The 15702-nt window shown below is 30.7% G+C and overlaps 1 pseudogene; it reads right to left on the minus strand.

Moving 5' to 3' along the window:
* Positions 1-15702, minus strand: part of LOC106682796 (oxysterol-binding protein-related protein 9 pseudogene) — a 41808-nt pseudogene extending 26106 nt beyond the window's left edge.

Below are 15702 nucleotides of genomic sequence, written 5' to 3' on the forward strand. Positions count from 1 at the left end.
TGAATCCATTCCTAGATCACCCTACGATTTATAATCCTCTAATTATATTTTTAATATAAATTGAAACTGATAAAGTAACTAATTTTTAAATATATTTGCAATTCCTGTTGTTTAGTCTAGGTAAAAAAAAAAAATTATTTTCTAACAGAAAATACGCCGATCGGGAGAATCGGGGACCGGTTGAGTCTCGAGTTCCGGGGCAAGTTACTGAATTACCTTGTCTCTATTTTTACTACGCCTCTGTTTTTGAAAATACACAAACAATAACCTTCAAAATTATAGATAGTATATTCCAACCAATAGTTAGCTGTCAAATTTCGGAATACCAACAATAGATTTGTGATTTAGGAAGTAACAGTCTTTAATTTTCTCTAACTTGCTTTGTGTCAGACTGAACAGAATATTTTCACATTGATAAAGGTGAAGAATGATAAGCGATGCAGCCATATAATGCCAGAATAGTAAGAAGTCATTCCAAAGCAGTTCACAATGGAATATTTTAGAATCGATCATCGGCATCCAACTATAGCTGAGAAGCAGGCAATGGCACATAGAAATGTCAGATATTTCAAGCATCCAACTATAAGGAAATGACTTTAATTTAATATGGCTCCACATTTCCCCTGGCACCCAAAATGGCTTCTGACCCAGGATTCCTCGTAAATGGGGAGCGACACCTTCAACTTTAAGGTCGCGGTTTCCTCGATGATACAACGATTACTGATAGTTTTAATTATTTTCTGGATAATCAAATTAATTCACTCATCAACAATGATTTAAAATCTTTGACTCACTCTGTATGTAGGTAAAAAACATGTAAGGAAACATTGTTAGGAAAAATACACTAAAAATATTAACTTCTACAGCTTTAAGAAGAGTAATGTCGAGCATGTGGCAATACGCAGATAATAGGTCCTGTACAGAAATAGACACGCATGGTATTCGATCAGTTAATTATTCAAAGAGGCAGCTGAACAAACAACTTATCACAAGTTGGCCATCTGAGGCCAGTAACGGTTTAATGACCTCTTTGGATTTTCCAATACGCCCATTTCTACTTATCTATTCATACTTCATACATCATTTCATTAAAAGTGCTTAAAACATTTTTTTAAATAAGCACAAATAAAATGCATTAACATTTCGGACCTTCTTTAATTGTTATATACACGGAAGCGACGATTATGCAAAAACGTTTCTGAAGCTCTTGGGTCTTATATAGTCGAAAGTGAGTAGCCACAATCCCCCCTCCCTGCAATACTGACAGTCCATCGACAGGCCAGTATTACTGGTCGTCCGTGTGGTAAATAGTTGCTCACCAACAGTATACTGATATTTTTTTCAACAACCTCAAATGTTTCGGCAAAAATCTTAATGCGATAAAGTCAGTTATTCATTCTTGATTCAACGTCGCTGTCCCTAATAGACGAATATTAAAAAAAAAATAATAATAAATAAAACTTACCTACACCAGTTATACAAAGAACTTCCCGGTAAAAGAACATTCCAATGAGGAAAAAAATTGTAATTTTTATATTTGAACTTTAAAACTGTGGCGTAAGAACAGAGAGAGACATACTTTATTTATCTATGCTGCCTAAATACATTAGGTTGCTATCTCACACAGCATACTTATCAATCCGTAATCGGACATATATAAATTACACACACATGGTATAATCAGAAAAAAAGAGATACAGTAATAAGATATAATAAACAATTTTTTTCCCCCTACAGTTTCCCTTTACAATCCATTTCGGTCTGTACAACAAATACAAATGTTTCAATTCATTCCTATATATTATATTTCAATCGATTTTATTGCAACTGAAGTAACATTTTCATAAGCGCCAACTTTTACTCCATTGCAAAACGAAGAGTATCATCAACACAAATGTCTTCAAAACAAGGAAACTGTCGATTTCATCCAATCTGCATGATGTACGGAAGAAAGCTGTTTGGACATGAAGTGAACTAGTCGCTCAATGAACGCTTGCTTTGCCACTTATACATTGTAGATACATAGTTGAATACCACGATGAGACAAAATAAGTCCAAGGAGGTATGCTAATTAAGGGGAATCAATTTTGATAAATAAAAATAACATTTAAAAATAATTTTCAATGTTTTACAATAGCTAAGAGCCTCCATAAGAGTTTCCAATAGCATTGGATAAAACTTTCGGAAATTTGTAGAAACGAATATAATATGATGAAGTGATTTATATATTTCAGTGTCACTGATTCGAATCTGACTCAAAATTAAAAAAAATATATTAATAATTTTTCACAAGTAACATTTCAATAGTAATATAAGTTTAGAAATTTAATGTAGCTTGTTAAATTGTAAACTAAATTATATAGTTTTTGTATTGCATCATTGCTACAAATCATTTTATTATCTTACTGATTTAAAATCTAAAAATAATGTGGTAGTTTGTAATGACTTGAAATATGGTAGTTCAAAATACAGAAAGTAAATGCAAAATAGAACATACATTTGAAATTGAAATTAGTAGAAAAAAATTGACTAACAATGGGCGCCATGTCTGAAAGCATCTGCCGAAAACCTAAGATCAATGGTCTTCTCAACTGAGGGCTGAGAGCTTCTCTAAATCTAGGTCACGGTTTATCTTCTAGAAACTAGTTGTTTTTTTAGGAAGCAGGTAGCATGGTGAATAGCAATGGCAAAATAGAAATTAATAAACATTTTTGGTTTCTACAAAAATATGAACAATTAAGGATCTAAAAATATAAATAAATAACAACCTACTGAAAAATTTAGGTAAGTGAATGAAAAAAAAAATTAATTAAAATATCTAATGAATTAACTTTGGTGAATAGTGTTTTCTACACCTCTCAATTTATAAGTTATTTTAAATTTATTTCTAAAAGAAATAATGTGAATTTTCTATTTTTGTAAAACGTGGTCCCGGTATTTCAAGAGCATAATAATTTTAAATGTTTTTAAAACTTTAAAATTTTTAGAAGCTTGGAATTTGAACATTTCAAAATTATTACAGTGTAAAGAATTTTGTTTTAATATAATAATTTCTGGGAAATTAAAAAATTGTTAAAACTTCAAGCATCCTTTATTGATTATTGTCATGACGTTTCGGACTTATGTCCACATTCAAATCGATTCCTATAATCATACATTAAATTCATCAACAATCTTTACATCTTTTTTTAAATAAATCATTTTTTCCTAAAAAAAAAATTTTTATTTTACGTGTATATATTTACATCTATCTCATTAAAACATAATAATACTATGAAGGAAACAATTTGTTTCCTAAGTAGACGTTTTTTAAGCTTTTAAATTTTTCAGAACCTTAAATTTCAATTTAATTTGAACATTCTAAAATTAAAACATTGTTGAAAATTTTTCGGAAACCATTACATCATAATTTTGTTAGAATTTCATTTTTTTTTTTAAATATATTATAAAGCAATCCACAGCGATATTGATGTTTGCCTGTGCATACTCACTGAACTTCAATCTCGGAAACATTCCCAATATCCATTATATCTATATGAGAATATATCAGCTGATATCATAGCAATAGTTAATATATCTATACCAGAGATGGGCAAAAATTATTCGATTGACAAGAGACGAATACTTTTTTATTCGAAGTTTTTATTCGATTGACGAGAGACGAATTCATTTTTATTCGAATAAAAATACGACTAAACAATCCGAATACTTTTTTATTCGAATATTTAAAATACTATTTCAATCGAATAAAAAATTAGTCGAATGAAAAATTATTCGAATAAAAAATTAGTCGAATACATATTATTCGAATAAAAATTTAATTTTTTTTTTTTAATTCATTTATTTTTTTACCACCTTCAATTTCTAATGTATGAGGGTCCTATTTCACATATTCAGACGTGTACAAAATGAAAATGCTATCGATTTATTTTAATTGTTTTTATTTCTAATACATAGGGACCAATTTTTAGGTTTTTGGATATGCAGATTATGGAAATGCTATCGATTTTAACATGGCGTATCGATTTACTTTAACTTTCTTGATTTCTAACATGTTACGGTCCCTTTATACGTATTGAGGAATGCAGAATATGAAAAAGATATCGATTTTAAGATCGCGTATCGATTTATTTAAATTTTTTTTATTTCTAATACATAGGGACTAATTTTTAGGTTTTCGAATATGCAGATTATGGAAATGCTATCGATTTTAACATGGCGTATCGATTTATTTTAACTTTCTTAATTTCTAACATGTTACGGTCCCTTTATACGTATTGAGTAATGCAGAATATGAAAAAGATATCGATTTTAAGATCGTGTATCGATTTATTTTAACTTTTCTGATTTTTAACATGTTAGGGTCCCATTATACGCTTTGAGGAATGGAGAATATGAAAATTATATCGATTTTAAGATCTCGTATCGAGTTATTTTTACTTTTCCGATTTCGAACATGTTACGGTCTCTTGATATGTTTCAATATATCCCAAAAATAAAAATGCTATTGATTTTATGATCACGTATCGATTTAATTATCGCGTTTCGATTTATTTTAACTTTCTTGGTCCCGAACACTTTAGGGTCACTTTATATGTTTTGAAATATGTAGAATATGAAAATACTATCGATTTTAAGATCACGTACCCATTTATTTAAATAAAAATTATTCGTCTCTCGTCATTCGAATATTATTTGCCCAACTCTGATCTATACGAAAATATATTAGCTGATAGCATAACAAATAGTTAATATAAAAAAAAAAAATATATCAATAATCAATTATTTCCGGAATGTGAGGGCAATTATCGTTTGAGTTGTCAGATGATATGGTAATCCGGTGTCTATCAAGGAACCTTACAGTGTCTATATGTTCCTGACAGTAAGTATTCTTGGGTTAGTCGAGTCAGTACAGGTCGTCTGCAGCTTTGGATTGATGTCTTCTATGGTACTATTGTACTCCTAATTTGTTTACTGTTGCCTACCATTTCTTTAATATTTGTATTGTCATCAGAAGATAAAGATCGTAGTGGGGCAATCAAAGAAGTCAGAAGGCAGGATCAATGATGCAGCTTTTGCCGCTTGGTTAGCTCAACAATGGCACAGGATCCCCTAGTGTCTTGAACTTTGAACCTGTCAACTTGATCTTTAAAATCATTAAGAAACCTTATAGTCAGGGGCTTAACTGACAAGTGTTATTGCAACAAATCAAAACTGTATATGAGGTTACTCAGTCTATAAGCACTTAGTAAATGTTCAAGGATTAATATAATGATAGGATACACATATAATGTACCTTCGAAAGTAGTAAACGGTCAGTTTTTTTTTTCTCTCTTTTTCAATCAGTTTATAGAGTGCGAATTTAATTAGAGTTAATTAATATTCTAACAGAAACCTACAACTATTACAAATTAGTTTCAACTAGAATATGCTGGGGAATGAACATCTACCTGAAAAGTCTGCATTATTATTAAGGTGGACTGTAAGTGTATACAGTATAAATTCAGTAACAGATACATTAAAACATTTTCTCGTTCAGTAAAACCGATGAACACAACAGGTAGAAGTCCAACGTCTACGACGAGAATCGCTGATTAACCACCTGTCAATTATTAAGTCCAGCGTTTAAAAGCTAATCACTTTTCAATAATTTATATTTCATCGAAAGTCCAAATATGGAATCACGAAATTGCTTTATTTTATTATTATTTTCTTCTTCGATTTAGATATCTACTAAAATGGCCGGGACAATAAAACTTTATTTTAACACCTTTTTTATTAGATTCTCAAAATATTAATAGTTCTATATGGAATATTTAGTTCAGGGTTAAAACTTAAAATTCTTAACTTAAATTAAATAATAAATCGCCAAATATAATCGATATAATTGACTATTAGAATTAAATTCTTTATTAATTAAAATAAAACAAAGGTATTAAACTATTTTTTAAAACCCCAACTTCAATTAAGACACAAATATATTTTTATCCTTATTTCCCAACTTGGTTTATTTTTCTCTGACGTTTCGGCCTTTAGGTCATTATCAAGGAGACACCTAAAATATTTATTAATAATTCTAACATATTATTTTCATATAACTCACGGAACACATAACACTATATTTCTACTAACGAACCTTACAATTTAATTGTCCATGGTATTAAATTTTTCACAAGTCAAGTATCTTTAAAAATATATATTCATTAATTATATTACAGTTTCTTTCAATAATTTATTAAGTATTTATATTAATGTTGTTTATCTTATTAAACTTCAAATATTTATTTTCTTATTCACACTTTTATCATAAGACCTATCTTCACCAGGTAGAGGACTCTGTTATCAACACATTACAATACTTAATGTATTTTATTTATCCTTCGTTTGTTAATAATTTTATTCAATAAAGTTTTTTTTTAGGTTAAAAAACTTCCAATTAGAATGTAATTTATTTTAAATTAAACAACGTTTCGGGACCACTGTCCCATATTCATGTACTTTAAACCTACAAACAACAATAATCCACCATAATAACAATCTTCACCTATTTGTGTTATAATTCATATAATATTCACCTCACAATCAGTCAAAATATTTGAATTTCATAAAAGAAATCATGACATCTCTACATTGCTTTACACTCTTCTCATTTTTTTTATCATTACTTATTGGTGCATTCTTCCCTCTCTTTAGAAAAACCATTGCTCTATATTTCTTGCTACCTCTTTGGACCTTATCTCGTGTCCAGTGTGCTGTTAGGTTACCTCCCTATTTATGTGTCCAGCTTTGTATTTTAAATTAAACTTAGTGATTTTTTTCTAAACCCGTTTATTTCTTCTGATTTTCATGTTTATATTTTGAGTCTATTTATAATGTCGGCGTAATGTGTATTTAAATGTTTAGTGTCAGTTTTGTAGTTTACTGTGTTTAGTATGTTTTTTGTTATATGTATGGCTTCCAGAAATCTTCTGCTTTTTGTGTTTTGTGCTGTATCTATTATTTTAGGGTTTTCAAAGTTGAGTTCATGGTTCAATTTTATGCTGTGGTAGGGCAGAGCTCTGCAATTTATATTCTTAAAATTTCTACAATTGGCTGCATGTTGTTTGATTCTAGTTTCCAGTTTTTTAGATGTTTCACCAATTTATACTTTTTCACAATTTTTACAATCTATTTTGTAAATTGCATTTAATTATTGATATCTTTATTTAGGATCAAAAGATATTGGTGTTTTATTTTATGTTACCCATTCTCAAAAAAAAAAAAATTAATAAAATAAAAAATTAATATGTAATATATTAATTGTTTGAAAATTGTTTTAAATTGGTTCAAACTGCATCATTTTTCATTGTGTTATTTATTATAAACCCTTGTTACACGGGAAAAATAATCACATAACTCTATGTTCCCATAAAAATATGTACTTCAAATTAAAAATGTTTGACACCTGAATGGAAAAATATATATAGACATTAAAAATTACTATAAAAATGTATGACAATACCTACATACACATTAACATACATCCCTACTTAAACGAGTAACACGAGTCTGGAATTCCGTGGTAACCATGACAGTTTCCTCTTCCTAAAATAAAAAAAAAACTGCCTCAAGATACCTACACTGTGGCAGCCTGAAATAATTCTGTATGTTAAGTATTATGTTAAATATTATTCTCTAAATTAAAATTATAATACGAACATAACGATTACTGAACGAACTATAATTCGCGCCCGCTAACCATTTTAATCCCATAGATTTTATTGAAATTGAGTAAGTCAACCTTTTATCGGTAAGAATCCAGCTTACTTTTAACCTCAGTAAATCCATGAATATGCAACTTAGTAGCTATATAATGCCTTTAAAAGCGAGTATAGAACCATCCACTACTAAAGTAATTTATGGTCATTACACATCATTACATAACTAACTATTATTATTATTATTATTATATAGAAATTATTTAACAACATTGCTACTGTAAAGACAACCCAAGAAGTTACGGCAAAGCTTATGTAAACTTTATCAACACTAAATTTAATTAAATAAACCATACCATTTTTGGAGTTGGTAAGCACATTCCCATAACACTTGTTATGAGAGTAAACCCTCTGCGGAAGACAAAAATAATATTAAAGTGGAAGGGAAGGAGTAAGGGAAACGAACCGTTACCTAACAATTGCAAGGAAGCCATGCGACCAAGGTGGTCAGCAAAGGGTGACATAACAGGAAATATGATTCGCTAAGTCCAAGAGCTTAATATCGGCTAATAGTTATTTAAAGTCTAAGACGTTCAACAATACAAACTTTCATCGATATGCAGATCAAATAAAGTTAACAGAGTTTAAATAAAACTAACAAGTGGTCAAAAAACAACTTTGCAATAACAACTTCAGTTTTCATATTAAACACGATTTAGGTAAATTCCACTGGCCCTGGGTAAATCTAAAACGCAAATTGATTTTATCGAAAGAGATGCTGTCACATCTCAGACCACATACCCGCTTTAAATACGAAATTCCAGTATCGCAAGACTTTTCGTTTTTGAGCTATGCTGTTCAAACAAACAAACGATTTTGAGATAGTCAGGGGAACTCAAAACGTTAAAGTAGAAATTTATCACAATTGCAATGTTTTCCCTTACTATATATACAATAAATAAGTAAGTGAAAGTAAAAATTGACCCTATTTAAATAACAAAATCTTATTGAAAATTAATAAACCTGTATTGGCATTAATACATCAGTGGGAGATCAGTCAGTATAAAATAAAAAAATAGTTCTGTGTTTTTAATTAAAGCCGACGTTTAAGCACACGAGTCATCTTTAGGACCAAAGCAACGACCAAGACAAAAGACAACAATCAACAGTTTTGATTCCGAACATCCCACTCCACTATCCAGCAATGTCATCGTGTGGTGGACGTTGTCGCGTCTTCTTTGGAGAGCGGAATGTACAGCGCGGGAGTCTTTTTCGATGTAGAACAAGCTTTTGATTGCATTCGAAACTCTCGAATCATTATCACAGCCCTCGAAGAATGGTACCGTAATTGAAGGATTAAAATAAAATCCCATCAAATCACCTTTACCCATCGTCTTAAACCTAACGACTATCTTACAGTCTCCTTTAATAATGTTGATCTTACCCCTGTCGAACAGATCCGCTACCTTGAACTACATCTGGTCAAACGACTAACCTGAAATCCTCACACAAGACTGAAAAGACAGGAAACTGCACGTCTATTACAGCACTTACACACACAGACATCATTCCTTCCATTACAAATTCCCTAACCATCCAAACCCACTAGTTTCTAACCTTGCTTCCTCTTCCAATCCTGACAATCCTCCGAGGTGCCTGAAGAGAAGATGGCCATGAGACCTGATAATGTAAAACGTCATTAGAGTGCTAGTAATGGGTAGTTTCTCTACACACCTCTAGCATTCCATTTTAACTGACATCAAATTTACTAAATGCATTATAATGTACAGTTGTAAATAGCAATAAAAAAAAATAACATTACTAAAAAAGTAAAACCCATGCGTGATACCCCACTGCTGCAGAAATCCCGTACCACTAAAAGGCGAGGTAGGGGGGGGGGGGCAAAAAAAAAATGACCAAAGGAACAACTTATTTAAACTAACCGTACAACTAAGTAAAGAGTATGAGGCTGACAATATACCTGACTTCAGTTAGATACACGTTGTACATCTCAAAGAAGCGATATAGTAACTCTAAATACAGACAATCGACCAACCTCAGTAAGTGGCAAGATAAAACTAAACCGGCGGTAGAGGAGCCAACACTCCCCATGCAATTAGAATGCCGTCATAAATTATTCAAGAACAGGATTCGTTCGGGAGTGGTATCGATGCCTGCCAGGTTAGCGGATTACAGAAGCCATGTCATCTTCATTTACAGGACTCAACATAATTACATTAAAAGTATTTAAATCGATAATTAAAACTAATAAAAATTCCATCATATTAAAACTTTTTTTTTGTAATATTTTTCACTATTAAGGCAAAACATTTGTCTGCTCCTTCTTAGTGAAATATTTATTCAGAAACAAGCCAATTTTTAAGAAATACATGAACTCGGCATCAGATGATGGTTGTTCATACTTTCATAGGGAAAAGTATTTCTATTCATAGAACTTAACCCTTCTTAATTTATTTTTCAGGGTACCAAATTATTCCACAAAGAATGATAACTATTCCATACCGATATTTTAATGACAAAATAAAAATCATTAGAACCTGCGTGGCTACTACAGCTCAGGAACGGTGAGGTGCTGTACTAGCAGATGAAAGTTAGAATTTGGAAACGGCATTAACACAATCTTACGAACAAAATTTCAGATTTCTTGTTTATAACTGGATGTAACTTTCCAAAGAATAACATTGATACGACTGGAATTGAATGACGGAGCGTCTTCTAGTCGGAAGCGTCAAGCAAAGGTTGGTAACTATATTTTCCCATCCACCATGTCTAACAGTTCGCAGTTCACAGAGCACCTGCCTGGAATATATTAGTAATGGATAACTCTCTCGTAGCTCCAAGTAGCGCCATAGCATGAACATTTTATTGAACTGTCACCTGACAACAGGAAGAGGTAGTTTGACCTTCGTGCATCCATTGCCCTTGGGTATTAGGTTTCGCCAGTACATCCACTACTAATCACAACTGACCTCTTTTTGGACTTTCAAGCAAATTTATGTTCTTTCAGCACATTCTGCGGCGAATGTGCTATGATATTCACATAGTCTACTTTACATTAATAAAGATGTCTCCAATCTCTATTCCCAAGCAAGTATGCGATTACTTGTATTTGGGTTTAATTCAACAGTATGCTGCAGGACCTCCAATAATGCTCAATATCCAATAATAGTCGCCTTCAACATTTTTTTCTTTTCAAATATCTTCCCTATTGAGTTTTTCCAATCAACACCGCATGGTACATTAAGACAATATATATTTTTTAATATATATCCCATTATTTCTATTATGTCATGGTTTGAGATTACATGAGCGACAATGGAGTAGGTGGAGCACTACCTATTTATCGGTTGTAGGAGTATTAAGCAGATTCCTCACATTTTGGGAGTATAAGGAAGTATGCTTATAACAAATCATGATCCGATGCGAAAGGCATGGTTAGCATCACATGATTTCCTGGAGTGGTTTGCACAATTTTATGTGATTCCCTATGTTTTTTTTTGTTTGTTTTTTGTCCATTGAACCTATTTTAATCATGAATACACTAAGAACTATGATCTTTTAAAATTAAAAAATCACAATTTATTATTACAAAAATTGTTATTGTAGTAATAATTTTTTTAGGTTGTACGGTTATGTGATTTTCTTCACTTGTAAATATTAATTCAGAATATTTTTTTTTCATAGTACTAACCAGTTGATTTACAGATAATAAATTATGAAATGTACTTTTCTTCGAAATACAGTGTACGAATTATTACTTTACCCACTGTACATCGTACCCGAAAAATGACAAATTTCCGAAATTGTGATTTTTGATCATTAATACACCAGAATAGTATTCCATCATTATCTAAAAGAAGATATGACTCTTTTGGCATAAGTAATAATAGTAGTTATAGCTTATTTTAAATTGATTATTCAGTGAATTAGGCCAAAACAATTTTAGACAGAAAATGATGAAACAAGAGTTTTCGCTGGCATTTCATCTACTGTAATTCATTTTAATACCATCTTATCTTGAAGCTTGTTTGAACAAGATTACCCTATATAGCCGAGAGAGAAAACACTAGCAAGAGATCTAACTAGGGCCAAATATTTTTACACAGCTCAAAAACTATTTGATAAATAATAAACTATGGATTACAAATACAAAATATAAGTAGGAATACACATTTTTTTTTTTTTTTTAGGCTTTTATTTAATAAAACAGAATATTCTGATAGAGTTTTTTAAATTGAAAACATAATTTAGCTGCTTCATTATCAAGCACAAAGGTTTATTTGTAATCTTATCACATTTTTATAAAATATATTTTTACAAATAATTATTAAATACGGGCATTCAAAAACTGTATATTAAATACCAACGATTCAGGTCGCCATCAGGGATGAGACAATACAGGTTCGCAATGAACTAAAAACAAAATATAAAAGAACGACTTTCCTGATTTTAATTTACTGCCTATCTGTATTTATCAACCTTGATGAAAACCTGCGACGTGTGTCGAAACGTAGGTTTCTAATAAATGATTTTCCCAATTTTTGTACACTGATATTTTACTACCTTCAGACCAATTCCAACAATTACATACGGTCGACTAATAATAATCTGCTAATTATTTTTCTACGCTAATATATTGGTGGCTTGGGAGAAAGTAGAGGGTAGAATTGGATAAAATTGATAAGAGACAATCCAGGAATTCGCCCAATTCCTAAAATTTATCAATGCCGGATAAAAGGTAGAAAGTCTTAAAGGTACAAGACGGTAAATAAAGCCAGACACGAAACCAACTTTGTTCTTTCATGTATAATTTATATTTATTTTCCTTCATAAAAACTTCTCTAAATAAAGTTAGTTATTTTATTATTAAGGATATAGCTTTAAATATTTAACATATTGCTTTTGACGTATTCCACCGATTGTACAGTAGACAGGAGTTACTTTGTGGCATACCAATTAGGGGACATCGCTAGAGAAAGTAATACCAGTCTGCAGTAATATATTTGGAGTCTAATGCAAATCAAAAGATTTTTTTTTTTAAGGCAAACAATCATATGTAATGAAGAAATTTAAATTACTTCAAAGAAAATTGAAATCATTCCCACAATTTAAATAAATACAAATAATTTATTTTAACAAATAAATATAAATGTTAAGTGATCTCGAAGGTTCGATACCAATATCACCCATCGCTGTCAGATCTGTTCAGCTATTGTCGTCCGGACCCAAATCCACAAAATCAGACTTAACCTAAACCTCCCACCAAAATTTCCGTCACCCTCTTGACGTTCACCAGTCACCAGGCTGGCTGTTATCTTTTTAAAGATTCGTCCAAAACAAAACCCAACAACTTTTTGACCAAAGTACACATGAGTGTACCCGGGGGGGGGGAGGTAGAAGGGGGAAGCTGTCTCTTCCCAAAACTGAAAAACTTATTAACTTACTAAAAGTTAATTATTTTTTCCAAGCAAATATTTATTGTGATAACTAATAAAGCACTGCGACAATTATATACAATTTTGGTTTCATTCAGCTTTTCCGTGCTGAAATGTCACAACTATGGGTTGCCTCCCCCTAGTTTTGATCCTAGGTACGCCCTTGAAAGTACATAAGAACGTTCAACTTCGCGTGTGTCTTAATTAGTTCACTAAGAACATTGTTGCCGTTGCACTATATGGTTTGAAGTTTTCAAAGGAATTTCAACTTCTGTTGCTGGAGTTCAGCTCTCTGAATTTAGAAGGAAGAAATTGATCATCTTTTATCGTATTCAACAAACAGTCAGTGTTCAATCTTGGGAAGGAACCATCCAATGGTGGTACTTCATTGATAAGGATTAAATCTCAAACCTAACGTAAAGTCCTAGACCGAATTTATTTCTTATTGGAGGAATAATTTATCATAATTATAATAACCATATTGTTGTAGTTATTAAGATACACAAAAATATTGAATTGTTCAAGCATTAATCTACGGTCAACTATCTACACCTCATTAAAAATATTGAAGGTCGTGCTCAGCAATTGAAATTTAACAAAAGAATATTTAAAAAGGTATAATTTCATCTAGCTACCTGCCAAGAATAATGAATAATTAAAAATTTTAAACAGTATAATTCTGCAAAATATGGTCACAATGCAATTCCAATGGAAAATATACATGAATTTATTTTTAATCATAAACCTTTTTAAAAAAGATAAATTGAGTACCATAAAATGTATTTGTAGGATAAAAACTAAGTACGCATCAACACAAATTAATTTTGGCGTAAAAAGATTTAATGTTAAGAAATTAACCTTAGTTCCTATAATTCTAAAATATAAATTTATATGATTCCTGAAATAGAAAAAGGTAATGATGAAGACAACCCTCATATTACTACTAAGGCATTCATTTAACAATAAATTAATAGAGGAATATTAGGCGAAATATGTGGATCATCACAACAATGTGTCCATGAATGTAAAACTTCTATAACACCAGGAATCCTAAAAAGTAAGACGTGATAAAAAGTCCACAAGTTTGGGTGGAAGACAATATATCTTTTTTTTACCCTGACATTAGATTACTGCTGTCTTCAAGAATCCTAGATTTTCTAATCTTATAAATAAATGAAAGTTAACTGGCATGACTAAGGAGACAGTCAGAACATTGGCCTGAACTGATATTAATGGTACATTTGTTTCCTACACACTCAGCTCAGCTGTTCTTCATTTAAATATCATCTGGAAGGTTATCGGACAACCGCGAACACATCGCTAACAAGCGTATTTTAATATAATAAATAAACAAGTTTCCATCCTGGTAAACATACACTGTAAAATTCGAGTGTAATTAATTTTAATCAAAATGGTTTATAGCTCATAATAAAAACAGGGTAATGGGATAATAAAATTTTATGAACTTTTAAATTTTTTATAGCCTTCACTAAAAGGTAAAAACACATTCGAATGTACAATTTAATTTATCATTCATAAAATAAAAAAAAAAAAGGAATTATACAACATAAATAACAACTAAATCAACAGGAAAATGATATTAAAAACTTATAAAGTTCAATAATTATAACATAATGCTATAAAAATAACAACGGTAATAACTGTTATTTTATCATTAAAAAAAATATATATATAAAAACTCAATTCAAAAAGCCCTGTTGATAATGAAACATTTAAGATCCAACAATAAATTTTAGTTAGCTACACAGGAAGGTAAAATTTTAAGATTACCTAGTTTAAATTTGACTTAACATTGACATGTAGAAATCAGAACTCCATTGATATCTACAAACATCTGAATCATCTTATTTACAAGCTGAACACTGATAATAGGAGGTCTATTTTTTCCTACTATTCATGTTTAATCCATAAACTAAAACTTAAAATTACACTTACGATTCTGCAGCTTTGAATTTGAGGAGTTGAAGGAATGTTATTACACATAAAGCATTGTAATATTCAGAAGATGTTTCCTGTTATCAGTTTATATAACGCCAATAAATCTCTTTCTAAATTAGAATAGGTATAGGAAATAGACGAAAAAAAAACTAAATGAAAAACATAAAAATTTGGATTTTACGGGAACGGGAGAAAAAACAAAAGTGAAGAATCGAGGTTTCACTGACAAATGAAACTTAACTTATGATAAATGTTGGATTTACGTCGTTCCTATCAGAAATTCAATATTTCATACAAGACTTAAACAGTTAATGATTCAGTAAACACTGATAAAATCCAGAACGATAACTACTGTCATTTATATTGACAAGTATAACTACTTCTATAAATCAGAACTAAATAGGTTATGTAACTACGAAGAGAAATGAGTTGATTGAAACCACTTACTAATAGAGCGTTATAGTTCAATAGTGACAATCCCAAATTAACAACAAACTTATCATACTACATTAACAATAGGATAAAACTTACAGACAGCATAGCAAAATAAGTTCACACCATGAACGATCAAGCTGGTACATCGATTGTTA

This window comes from Halyomorpha halys, unplaced genomic scaffold, assembly GCF_000696795.3.
Source record: "Halyomorpha halys isolate HHAL.00 unplaced genomic scaffold, Hhal_1.1 Scaffold441.1, whole genome shotgun sequence".
Taxonomy (NCBI): domain Eukaryota; kingdom Metazoa; phylum Arthropoda; class Insecta; order Hemiptera; family Pentatomidae; genus Halyomorpha; species Halyomorpha halys.